At 49.7% G+C, this 13605-nt stretch overlaps 1 protein-coding gene across 11 annotated transcripts in view; it reads left to right on the top strand.

Moving 5' to 3' along the window:
* The window catches only part of LZTS3 (leucine zipper tumor suppressor family member 3), a 151349-nt gene that overhangs the window by 103702 nt on the left and 34042 nt on the right, over positions 1-13605 (top strand). For 3 of the 11 annotated variants that reach the window (XM_054029965.1, XM_054029970.1, XM_054029972.1), the window contains exons 2-3: positions 3564-3721; positions 10866-10900. The exons of 6 other annotated variants lie outside the window; for them this stretch is intronic. The gene's annotated coding sequence lies outside the window, so the exon portion shown is untranslated. The remainder of the gene's footprint in view (positions 1-3563; positions 3722-10865; positions 10901-13605) is intronic. 2 more of the 11 variants (XM_054029966.1, XM_054029968.1) reach the window with 1 other exon arrangement.

A 13605-nucleotide genomic window follows, 5' to 3' on the forward strand; every position in this document is an offset into this window, starting at 1 on the left:
ACAGCTAGGACAGAACAAGCTGGGTGATTGTAAAGCACCTTCAACCCAAGGGATGCATAGCAGGATGATTGAAGGGCACATGAGGAAAAACTGAGTGCATGCCCTTGAAACAAGTAGATCTGCTCTCTCAGTACTTGCACATCAGAGAAAATTGAACTGACTTTCGTTTGACCTGTTTGCTTTCGTGAAGGTGATGCTTTTTCCATTTCTAGGCAGGAGCAGCTAGGGAAGAGTCATGGGAGGCTTCCATTCAAAAAACAACAACAACGAAACCTAGCTCTCATGATTGCAAAGTTGGCCCTATGTATGTGAGCGCAGCATAAATGTATGCAGTGCTGTCTGCCTGAGTCTGCAGGCTGACAGCGCCCATGCTGCCACTGCTACTCAGTCAGTTTTCACAGCTGCCAATCAGAACCGTGTGGTCAGCTACGAAACTGACAAGAATCAGGTCAAGTGTTGCTGGTTGGGAATGCTTGGAGCAGCAGGAGGGGTAGAGTCTGGATAATACACTTGTGACTTCTCTGCTTGGGAGTAATGCAGCCATCCAGATTCAAGCTGATAAAAACCTTTACAGCCCAGCCTGCCATCACCTAGCCCCTATAGGATTTGTGTGTGTGTGTTTTGCACAGCCCAATGGACTCTTGTATGATTACATAATTGTCAGGAACACTTTCCAATCCTAGATTAGTTGTTTAGGTGCACTAGTGCCCCTTTACTCTTCCTCCTTCCCCTACTTCCTCTGTTCTCTTCTCTTGCTGCCCACATGATGACTCTCCTCTGTCCCTTGATGGCTCCCTTTATCCTCCCATGCTGGCTAGTTCCCCTTCCCCACTCAAGCTTACCAACCGTCCTGTGAGTCCCAGTAGTGGCTGGCTGCCTACCACAGAGCAATCAGAGATGGCATGTGTTTTCCCACATTCTTCTGGGTGGCCTAGGAAAGGAGCATGGATGTGGGGCTGCCCTCCCGTGAGCAGCTTGTGGGAGCAGGAGGGGAAAACAGTTGAGTGGGAGAATTTATTTTATTCACCAGGAGAGTACATGTGAGCAGACTGCCTCCCAAGGGAGCTGTGATCTGTTCACAGAGTGTTTATTATGATGGGGTAAAGCATTGTTATGATGACCCCCCCCCGCCCTCCAGCTACTTCCTTCTGAAAGGAGGCTGAAAAAACTAGAAGAACAGGAGTACTTGTGGCACCTAAGAAATTTATTAGAGCATAAGCTTTCGTGGACTACAGCCCACTTCATCGGATGTATACAGACTAACACGGCTGCTACTCTGAAACCTGAAAAAACTAGGACTGTTTACCTGAGAGAGAGTATCGGGGGTAGCCGTGTTAGTCTGTATCTACAAAAACAACAAGGAGTCTGGTGGCACCTTAAAGACTAACAGATTTATTTGGGCATAAGCTTTCGTGAGTAAAAACCTCACTTCTTCGGATGAAATGAGGTGTTATGCCCAAATAAATCTGTTAGTCTTTAAGGTGCCACCAGACTCCTTGTTGTTTTTACCTGAGAGAGAGTGATGAAGGCATTAAAAAGTAACAATTGATCTAGAGAAGATGGATCGAGCTCTGCTATTCGTCCTTCCTCTTAATACAAGAACAAAGGCACGTTCAATGAAACTGAAAGGGGGCAAGTTTGCAAATTGAGTAAACGGAATATTTTATATACAATGAACAGCTAACCTGTGGAACTCATTGCCACAAGCTGTTGGTGAGGCAAAGAGCTTAGCAGGAGTCTGAAGCTTGTTGTCTGCCTAGAGCAGCAGATTTCTGTCTCCACAGAGGTGCTGAGCCATCAGCAGTTGGGAGTAACCTTGTATCTTCAGGTCTTGCTTTGTTTCTTTTAAATAACTTAAAATAATGGAAGCGTTGTGAGAAATCCATTTTCCATGGAAAAAGGAGGGTAAACTGGCGAGCACATGTGGTTTGTATCACTGTCCCCCTCTGGAGAGAGTCAGGATTTCTCAGCTGTGTGACTTAGTCCCTATACAGCTAATGCGGAGTCTCCTTTAGCTTAGGTGGTAGGGGCCTGTGCTCTTGGAATAAGCGGAGCTGAGTTCTATCCCTGCTGTTACCATGATGTTCAGCATTGACCATCACATGTCACACGGGCAACCGTGAAGTCCTAGGAAACCAAGTAACAAACCCAAATGAGTACAAAATACTTGTGGAAGGGCTATGAATGCAGGGTCCAGAGTGATGTCATGATGTGAAAAGTTGAGTAATGGACTATTTTTAGCGAGAGGATACCAGACTGGATGGAGCATTATCCAGCTCCAGTATGGCATTTCTTAGGGCTGAGGTCATGTATTGCGTTTTGTGTAGCACCCTTCATCCCGAAGGATCACAATACACTCTACAGCTACACAGGACTCAGTTTTGCCACTGTCATGCTGCCAGGAGGTGTTGAACAGAAAGTGAAAAATAACTTGCCCAGCTGAAACTTCAGGGGGAGCTTAGATGGGCAGAATGTGCCCAAATAAGAATCTGGGGCTCACATCCTCAGTCTAGCGAAAAACTCCATGGGAACTATTTCCATGAGTGGTCAAGGCTTGCTCCTCTCCCCTGTAAAACATACTGGCTCTTTTGCAAAGTGTTAAGCGGATTCTGATGCATCAGGGAGAAATTCTCTTGCTTGAATGCAATTATCTAAACATGATACAAGGGTGGGGGTGGGGGGGGAATTTGTGACACAAGAAAGTTACTCCTAAGGTAACAGTGAGTATTTTTAAGATTCACAGCTCACTTGTTACTAGAGTAAATGGCAGAGTCTTTTGGGGTCACTACAAAACTCTCTCTAAATCACCCCTTTCCAAAGTGAGATTCACCCAGTCACTGCCTGTCCAGAGAAACCCCAGTTAGTCAGTCAAGATGAGCCTGATTCAAGTCCGACTGGAGTCAGGATGGTTCATTTCATTTGGAGTTAGATTGAACTCTTGGTCTGTTGAATATTGTCTCTTGCTCCTGATTCCCCTTTTCCCCAGTTTTAATAATGGATCAGATCTGTAGTGTGGCTGGCCATCAAAGGCCTGATTCAAAGGCCATTAACGTCAACAAAAAGGTTCCTAGAGACATCAGTGGGCTTTGCATCAGACTCCAGGTGAGCACAATACTTACTTAGGTTGTAAGCTCTTTGGGGCAGGGCCTACTTAGCACAATGGGGCCTTGTTCCCTGGTTGGTGACCTCCAGGCACAACCACAATACACATAATAAGTCTGATTGATACACCCGGTTGGGAGCAGGATGGCTCCCTGGAAATCACAGCCCTTTTACTACTAGGCAGTAACTGGAATCATAGAATACCAGGGTTGGAAGGGACCTCAGGAGGTCATCTAGTCCAACCCCCTGCTCAAAGCAGGACCAATTTTCAGACAGATTTTTTTGCCCCAGATCCCTCTGGTCCCCTCAAGGATTGAACTCACAACCCTGGGTTTAGCAGGCCAGTGCTCAAACCACTAAGATATCTGCCCCAGGAAGGCCCAGTGGATTAGATGCACTTCATTTGCCTAGTTGCAGTAGCCAGTTTGGTGGTTCACAAAGCACTTCTTTATATCTTTCAGAGTCTGTTTCAAGTGGCACCGATGGGATTTTTACACATGTAACTCCTAATGCATCCAAATCTGCCTGTGAAGAGAGAGAGAGACAGCTCAGTCTCCGCATAGTTCCAACCAGGACTTGGCAAAAGGACTGATGCTTCAACCTCTCTAAAGGTTTGGAGGTCAGTTTAGATGAGCACCCTGAAGTTTGGTTGTTTGGCCGGACTTTGTGTGAGCTATCAGAACCCTATGTCCTGTTTGAGTCCATCTCTCCTGCAGAGAGCTCAATTTCCACCCTTTTCCCAGGATTTCAATTTCTGTTTTGTTGTTTGGGGTTCATTGGTGCATCTTAATACAACCAAGAATCCGGGCTAGGTGCTCTACGGACAAGTAGCAAAGACGACTCATAGTCTCCGCCCAAAAGAGTTTGCAGTCAAAGTGTCCGGATGCAACAGATGGACTAAACAGACACGTAGGATACGGGCAGGAGACTTGGGAGGTAGAAATAACCATAAAACAGAGTCTATTAGAAATCGCAGCTTTAAACTTGAAAGCTTGCCTCTCTCACCAGCAGAAGTGGGTCCAATAAAAGATATTACCTCACTCACCTTGTCTCTCTCACCAGTGCCAGACAGGAGTGACTTGTCGGTATAATGGCAGAATGGTTCTGATAGATAGGACCCTACCTGAAAACCTAAATCTGCAAAACTGGTCTGGAAATATTATACTATTATTATTATTTATGCATTACTTGTATTGCAGTAATGCCTAGGAACCCGAGTCATGGACCAGGACCCCATTGTGCTGGGCGCTGTCCAAACCAGAACAAAAAGACCATCCCAAAGCGCTTATACTCTAAGTATAAGACAAGAGATTACAGATGGATAAAAAGCTCTCTAGGACATTCAAGGCTACTGTATGTTAACACTCTTAATGAACGGTCCAGGAGAGAGAATTTTTATTTAATAAGACTTTTTTATATTAACAGTAAGGGGGACAGCACAGTCTGGTGGCTGAACATGGGACTGTGACTTTAGGAGTCCCCAGTGCCATTCCCATCTCTCTCTCTCTCTCTCTCTCGTGCAGAATCACGGATAGCTCTGTGCCTCAGTTTCCCTATCTGTAAGACGCGAGTAGAAATAGTACAGTACTGCACAGGGGTGTTGTGAAGGTCTTTTCATCCATGTAGAGTGCTCTGAGCTCCTCAGATGGAAAGATCACAGAAGGGCAAAATGTTAGTCAAGGAATTCAGATGTGCCTGCTTACAGTTTGCTACCAATTGACATTAACCGGTTTCTTGTTGAACACTAACTGCAAGACACTGCTTGGCTGTTCCAAACAGCACTTTAATGTCAGCAAAGCCTTTTACGTGAGCAGGTTCTCAGTTAGCTGCTGTTTGTGGAATCCCTCCCTCTTGCCTGCCTTTGCCCTGTGAAAGCCAAAGACCAAACGGGCACGACCTTTCTTGTTAGTTTTGAGAGCCTGCTCAATACAACTGGGCTCTGGGCTTTCAAAGAGCTCTGTTACAAAGGGCTTTTGCTCTGTTTTCCTTGGGATTCACTTTTGAAAATGGACATTGATGAAACAGGGTGCTGTTTTTCATTTGTCTCACAGGGAAAGTATTGTAGCTGGATGGGTAGATTTGATTGTCAGCTCTGTGTATTGGAAAACCTTACTCGGGCTTCCAGTCCTGCGTTCCTTGCACATCCAGAGCTCCTTCAGTCAGGGCCGGCTCCAGGCACCAGCCCACCAAGCATGTGCTTGGGGCGGCATCTGGAGGGGGGCGGCGCGGTGCTCCGGCCCGAGAGCGGGGCCGTGACTGGGCTCACCGCCCTCCCCCCAGTGCTCTGGCCGCCGGGGAGAGCGGAGCCCTGGCCGAGCTCGCCGCCCTCCCCCCGGTGCTCTGGCCGCCGGGGAGAGCGGAGCCCTGGCCGAGCTCGCCAGCCTCCCCCCGGTGCTCTGGCCGCCGGGGAGAGCGGAGCCCTGGCCAAGCTCGCCGCCCTCCCCCCGGGGCTCTGGCCGCCGGGGAGAGCGGAGCCCCAGCCGGCTCGCCACCCTCCTCCCGGCGCTCCGGCCGCCAGTGGAGCCGCGGCGGGCTCTCCGCCCTCCCCCCGGTGCTCTGGCCGCCGGGGAGAGCGGAGTCCCAGCCGGCTCACCACCCTCCTCCCGGCGCTCCGGCCGCCAGTGGAGACGCGGCGGGCTCTCCGCCCTCCCCCCGGTGCTCTGGCCGGTCTGGGAGAGTGGGCCCGCGGCCGGGCTCAGCGCCCTCCCCTGCCGCACTCCCTGCACGGGGGAGGGGCGGCGGGAGGCTTTTTTGCCTGGGGCGGCGAAAAAGCCAGAGCCGGCCCTGCCTTCAGTGGGGGTTTCGGGTGTGCAGGAAATGAAGCCTCAATGCCCATGGAAACTACGGGGAGCGATGGATGTACTAGGAATGCCATCTAGCTCTTCGTGAGGGAGAGCAGGAGACTGAGGCTGGCTGCAGGTCTGAGTATAGTTGCAGGCAGGCAGAAAATACAGCAGGGACAGCGTTTTGCCACTGGCTTCAATGGAGTCAGGCTTTCACCCAGCGTTTGTTTGCTTTAGACGCAACAAATGCTGCATCGTGGCAGAGGGTTAGACTGGATGACCCTTGCAGGCACCTTCTAACTAGGGCCGGCTCCAGGCACCAGCGTAGCAAACAGGTGCTTGGGGCGGCCAACGGAAAGGGGCGGCATGTCCGGATCTTCGGCGGCAATTTGGTGGCGGGTCCCTCAGTCCCTCTCAGAGGGAAGGACCTGCCGCCAAAGAACAAAGCGGCAGCAGTCGAGCTGCCGCTGAATTGCCGCCGATCTTGGCTTTTTTTTTTTTTTTCCCACCGCTTGGGGCAGCAAAAACGCTGGAGCCGGCCCTGCTTCTAACCCTATGGTTCTATGATTGCTTACATAGGTTCTGTCGCCTTTCAGAACTTTCTTCCCACTTCAAAAACGGCTCAGTTAGACTTGAGGGCAAAGAATTGTAGAAAGGTCATACTTTGTGTTTTAAGATGAATTACTCCGTACTCCTATGCTGTTCTCTTATTTGGTTGGTCTTGCCCTTTAACATACGACTGTGCTCTGAAAAGTGGCTTTGTAAAAATGCTTTTGTGGGACTCCATGGTTGTGCCTCAGTGGTTCCCGATCAAACGCGCTCACTCCACAAGCAAAACCACAAGTTTTCCAGCTGCCGGCCCTGCAGCCTCAGCCTGGGGTCTGAGAGTCCTGCCAGGTTCAGGAGAACAGTGAGGAAGGTGATTTTTACCTCCTGTGGACTGCATTGATGAGACTGAGACTGGAATACTGTGTCCGGGTTTGATGCCCACATCACTTAAAAGGGCTGTTGAAAAAATTGGAGAGGGTGTAGAGATAAGCCACAAAAAATATTTGAGGGCTGGAGAAAATGCTTTACAGTGAGAGACTTAGAAAGCTCAATCTGTTGCGCTTGAAGATTGAGAGCTGACTTGATTACAGTGTATATAGGGTTACCATATTTTGTGCCTCCAAAAGGAGGACACTCCACGGGGCTCTGGCCCTGCCCCCAGCCCCGCCCCCGCCCTAACTCCGCCCCCTCCCCAAAGTCTCCGCCCCCTCCCCTGCTTCCCGCGAACATTTAATTCGTGGGAAGCCTGAGCAGGTAAGGGGGGGTGTGGGGGGAGGAGGTGCGGCCCAGGCTGGCCCCCCCGGCGGCTCCAGCCTGGGTCGGCTCGGGCCCTGGGGTGCCGGCCCTGGCCCCCGGCTGACCACCCCCGGCCTACCCAGCACTGCCGGCCGGCCCCCGGCGGCCCAGCGCACCCCCCCGGTGGCCCGGCCCCGGCGGCCCCGCGCACCCCCACGGCCCCGCACACCCCCACGGCGGCCCGGCCCCGCGCACCCCCCCCGGCTCCCGGCCCCGGCGGCCCCGCGCACCCCCCCCGGCTCCCGGCCCCGGCGGCCCAGCGCACCCCCCCAGCTCGCGGCCCAGCGCACCCCCCCGGCCCCGCGCACCCCCCCCGGCGGCCCGGCCCCGGCGGCCCAGCGCACCTCCCCGGCTCCCAGCCCCGGCGGCCCCGCGCACCCCCCCGGCTCGCGGCCCAGCGCACCCCCCCGGCAGCCCAGCTCCCGGCCCGACCCCCCGGCGGCCCGACCCCGCGGCCCAGCTCACCCCCCCGGCGGCCCGACCCCGCGGCCCCGGCCCGGCACTGTGCCCCTGGACCCCGGCCCGGCACCGCGGGCCCGGCCCCGGGACCCCGGCCCAACCCTCCCTCCCGATTTTCCCGGACATGCCCGGCTTTTGGGGATTTCCCCCCGGACGGGGATTTGAGCCCCCAAAAGCCGGACATGTCCGGGAAAATCCGGACGTATGGTAACCCTAGTGTATAAGTACCTTCAAGGGGAGAAATTACAGGTCTTTTAGGGCTCTTTAATCTAATCTAGTGGAGAAAGGCACAACAAGAACTAGTGACTGGAAGCTGAAGCCAGACACATTCAAATCAAAAATAAGGCACAGTTTTGTAACAGTGAGGGTGATCAAGGGAAGTGGAGGAGTCACCATTTCTTGATGTCTTCAAATCAAGACTTTCTGGAAGAGGCTTTAGTCAAACACAAGTTATTGAGCTCAATGCAGAGGCAACAGTGAGATTCAAGGGCCTACAGTACACAGGTCAGACTAGATGATTTTGTGGTCCTTTCTGGCCTTAAACTCTGTGAAACTTTACTTCTCATGCAGCATTACTAGTGGTAAAGGTTCTACAGGTCAGGTGATGCTTTCAGATTATGCCTTTAGTGACACCTGTGAAACCCATTGCCGTCCCCTGGCATGGACGCAACTGATTGGAATTTAGTTAAGAATTTTGTTGATGAAAGTCCTCTCCCTCAAACCACACCGAGGCCTGAACCACCATGTTCAGGTTCTGATCCAAACTCTCTCCCAAAGTTCAGGAGAGGCATGTTGTATCTGGGGTTTTGCCTTACTCAGCTATTCCCCACCCCCAGTTAGAACCAGGTCCAATGCCTATTGAAATCTGTGTGAGTCTTTCCGTTGACTTCACTGGGCATTGGATCAGGCCTATAGTAACTAAGCTTGAGCAATGATAGTTTGGGATTTGCTCTGATTCAGCTCTAACCATAATAATGACGGATGAGCACAGCTCAAATGGCATGCAGTGAGTGCACGATACTCCGTCATCCCCACATACAGTAGGCTAGTAAAGTAGCAGTCGCTTCATTACCTGCGGGAGTTGTACATGTCAGCCTTGTGTTATTAACGTTGGGCAGATCCGTTGGAGATTTGTCAAGATGTTGCATTCTGTCCGAAAACCCGAGAGCATTAAAGAAATGAGGCCTGAGTATCCCAGCTCTGCAGTCAGCAAGGAAGGCGCTTCCGCGAAATACGGAAAATAGCAGAGCAACTTAACTCTTCAGCTAAACTCCAGTGCGCCCTGTCCCGGAGCATGGATGTGTGTGTGCTCCCTCTACTCGTCAGGGCCCATTCCTTTGAAAAAGTAGTGCGCGCACACACACACACACACTCTTACTTACTTACTTACTTACTTACTTACTTCTACTGGCCGATCTCCAGTCCCACTAACTGATACCGCTAACAGTGCTGGGGAAAGAGGGATCTCAGGACATTTTGGCAGGGACAGAGTAAATTACTTTTCATGATTTTTACCTGTGTTTCCTCTCCAGCATTTGTTAATATTGCCCTAGACTCTTTGTTCTCTACTAAATCTGTCCTCTTCCATATAGTAATCTATCTCCCGCTCGTCCCTCCACTTCTGTGTTTCAAATGGAGCTGAAATTAACATGGCCCTTTCCATTTAACATCACTTACTTTTATTTCTACAGTACATCATCGTGCCAGAATGAGCCATTGTTCCTCCAAGTGGAACAACTCTCTAGGAATAATGTCAGCTATTTAATTACTGCTGTAGAACCAACAGAGGAAGCACTAAATATTATATTTATATGTAGGTCCTACAAAAATGTGGCCAGAATGTTTATTGGTAATAGAATGTTTGATTTAAAAAAAAAATTAGCTAATGAGAGACCGAAAAACTCTCTCCATTGATGATAACTATTATTAAAATAGGGCAGATATTTGACCTTCAAATACCCTTGACAACAACCCTATTCTTTAAAAATCAAACAGGGACCCCCATGCTTTTGTGTTGATGCAAATTCACTGAATTTTTCAGGCTGGTTATTAGAATTTTGTATTCCTGAGATAGTAGGTTGATTCCTTTCAGCAGCTGGAATGGTACAGAGGCTAGGTATGTCTCCCAAATTTGATTGTAGTTACAGTGTTAACAATTAACTTACTAGATCAGAAATAGTGAGGTCTTTATAATCTGGCCTAGTTCGCTTTTCAACTGCTTATCTGAAAGCTTTTTTTAAAAAAATGCAAATGATTATAGACTTTGCAAACGAATTTGGCTAAAGCAGGTCTGACTATACAAGAGTAATCTAATCAACATTATTATTATTGCAGCACCTAGAAGCTGCAACTGAGATTGGAGCTCCATTGTGCCATACGCTGCACAAATACATAGTGAGAGACCATTGCTGCCCTAAAGAGTTCATGAGCTAAATAAGCCAGAGGTTGGCAGTAAGAAGTCTGATCATCCTTAGTTCACAGATAGGAAACTGAGACACAGAGAGGTTAAGTGACTTGCCCACAGTCCCACATTGAGTCTGTGGCAGAGCCAGAAATTGAACCCAGATCTCCTGAGGCCCAATCTAGCATCTTAACCACAAGATATTTCCTCGCCACTTTTAGAATTTAAGGCACTCCTACTGCAGCGATGGGCATGCACTATATTCCCAGGCAGATAGAAGGGCGATTGTATTAATTAGATATTGGGCTGGTAGGATGATGTTAGGGCCATCTTTTCTATCACAACATTAGAGAGTTAATTTGGGGTCTGTGCACTTTTACAAAAGGATTTGCTAGGGAGCCCGCTCCACTATAATCCATCCGGACAAAGGAATTCCTCTCCAGCTTTTATTAAACACACAAAAAGAGTTCAGATTGAAATACTCGGAAATGGAAAGTTAGATCAACATTCATTCTGGAAAGGTTCCCTTGTCCTCCTTTTGTGTTTGCATAAAGTCTCTTAATCCAGGTTTTCATTTAAAGCCCCTTGGTAACCAAATGCCCTTTTGGGGGAGGGGGTGAAGAGCTGGTTCAATATTGATTTTTGGCTTAGTCATTTTTGTAGGATGCATCCTGCTGTTAAGATAAACATAACACAGGACCGAGGATTGCAGTGAATGGAAAACCTCTCTCTCTCTCTCTCTCTCTCTCTCTCTGTCTCCCTGATGCTTGGTCCAGTTGTGTGCTGCGGATGGGATACAACACAGACACAGGTCAGTCGCTAACAGGTTGCTTTGCCCTCTGGGCCCGGTCTTGATTCCCAGTCTGAGATGACTTCTGGCTGGTATGTTCTGATGCCCTCTCACCTGGGTCTTCCCTGCATCACCGTAGGGTAACTCAGACTATTTCAGGCTGCCATCGTGGTATAATGGAGGGAAGTCTGTTCCAAAGTGGGGCAAGCTTAAAACCTATTAGACAGAAGGGACAATCTAAACAGACAAGCAAAATGTTCTGGGTTGTAGATTCCAAGGCCAGAGGGACCATTGTGATCATCTAGTCTGACCTGTATAACACAGGCCAGAGAACTTCCCCACAGTAAATTCCAAGAGCAGTTCTTTTAGAAAAGCATCTATCTGTCAACTCTTGTTTAAAAACTGTAGGGTTCAGCACAACATAGTTCAGAGCAGCATTGGTGGAGGGAAGGGGTCTCACTTGGGCACCTAAAATCATGGCCAACGTTTCCAAAAGTGGCTTCTCACAGTCATCTAGCGTTTTGAAGATGGGATAAAAAAAGATAATAGAAGTCTAAGAGATGGACGGATGGTCTTGTGGTTAAGGCTCAGATCTAGAAGCAGTAAATATGTAGCTAACAGCTGTATCCCAGTAGCTTTTGAGAGGAGACTAGAGTAAGGTAGAAAGGCTGTGGACTGAGACTCTGAAGGCTTGGGATCAGTTCCTGGCTCTGCCACAGACTTCCAGCGTGACTTTGGGATCTCTGTGCCTCAATTCCCCCTGTTAAAGGGGATGATCATGCTTCCCTTCTCCCACCCTGGGCCCATGTTCTCTATTTAAATTGTCAGGTCTTTGGTGCAGGGACTATCTCTTAACGCGTGAATGTATAGTGCCTAGCACAATACAACTCTGATCTCAGATATCGCCTCTAGACTCTGCTGTAATATCAGTCACAGACCCTGTGGTTACAGCAGCTGTCCCTATGTATCTGGGGTTTTGTGCAGCCCCCGTGGCACGGCGTTGGGTGTACTTGAAATGTGACCGAAAGTAAGGGCACTAGGGACCCTCGTCAGAATGTTTTTCAGCCTTTCCTCCGTCCGCTCAACCAAGAGTGAAGTTTCGTAACCGCTTTCTCTCTGGGGAGCTGCCCTGCGGAGGGAAGGTGCCAACCGGGCAGTGGTCAGGCTCCCCAGGAACTGGCTACAGCCGAATAAATTCCGTTTAGCCGGACGACAAGAACCTGGCATAGCCCCAAAGCCCTAGAGAGGGGTGTGTATGACGTGCAGATGACAAACACCTGTCCCCAAGCTGGTAGGTTAGTTCTAGATGTTTTTCGTAGCTCTGTGCTATACCCTGCAGGGCCAGGCCTAGGAATCGGGTGTTCGTCCATTCAGGAACAAAGGTCCTGCAGCCTTGGCATCTGTGCCATGTTCCTAGTTCTGTCCAGTTCCCAGGGGCATCCCGTTCTGCTCGAGGGATGCATCAATCATATTCTGCTTTAACAGCCAGCAGCACTTCAGTCTGTAGCAGAAGAGTGGGACCACATGGATCCTCTTCTACCTCCCCCTTCCAGACCAGACATCTGCTGCTTAGACACCGTTCCCCTCTCCATCAGGCAGAGTGGAGGAATGGTACCTAAGCAGAAGAATTTCTATGTGCTGGTCAGTGGGGAGAATCTCATGAGGCCCAGCAGAGCTGGGAACACTAGATCTGTTTTTCTGATCTGTTTCTCTAGGAGGGAAGCCGTATGGTTCAGTGGCTAGTGTACAGGCCTGAGAGTTAGCAGACTTGGTTTCTAGTCCCAGCTCTGCCACCAGCTCAGTGTGTGACCTTGGATGAGTTACTTCCCCCCCCTTTTGTGCCTCAGTTTCCCTGTGATGGGCTAATGATTCTAGCCCATTTTTATATCTGTGGATGAAAAGCTCTATACAGCAATTATATTATCTACCAAGGCATTTCTAATGAGTCTATCCCCATGGTATCTGGGCAGCCTCTTTCCACAGGACCTCATCCACTCAGAAGGCAGATTTGGCAGCCAAGGGATCTCTGTAAAGAAGGAGCCTTGCTGAATGTGGAGATGATATCATTAAAGCCTTTGTTTGATGTCACGTACAGTTGATAGGCAGGCTGCTGACTCCCCTCTCTTTGGGCTTGTCTACACAGCATTGCAGTCAGTGCAAGCTAGGGGGAGTGGTTTCTAGCGCACACATGTAGACCCTGCTGGTGCACTCTAAAAGGTACCTAGTGCATGTTAATGTAGTCCTGTTTGAAACGGGACTACATCAGTGCAAACCATGTACCTTTTAAAGTATGCCAACAGGTTCTATATGGGGTGGCTGGAGCATTCTACAGTTCATACCCCCATAGACTGCACTGGGGCACCATGTAGTCAAGTCTTTTGTCCTGTTCACAGATCTGACCACAGGAAAACCCTCAGTTCTTCTGGGGTGACCCTCATTTCTTCTTCACTATGGCAATGGGAGCCGGGCACAAAGGAGCCAGACTTCAACGCAGCTAGTAATTGGCAGTTCCTTTCTTGGCCTAATTAGCAGTGAGAGCTGCCATCCCATTGTCCTACTTTCCAAGAGAGCTTGTTTCTTTAAGAACATAAGAACGGCCACACTGGGTCAGACCAAAGGTCCATCTAGCCCAGTATCCTATCTTCCGACAGTGGCCAATGCCAGGTGCCCCAGGGGGAATGAACAGACAGGTAATCATCAAGTGATCCATTCCCAAACTTCTGGCG

Source organism: Malaclemys terrapin, chromosome 5 (assembly GCF_027887155.1).
Source record: "Malaclemys terrapin pileata isolate rMalTer1 chromosome 5, rMalTer1.hap1, whole genome shotgun sequence".
Classification (NCBI taxonomy): Eukaryota; Metazoa; Chordata; order Testudines; family Emydidae; genus Malaclemys; species Malaclemys terrapin.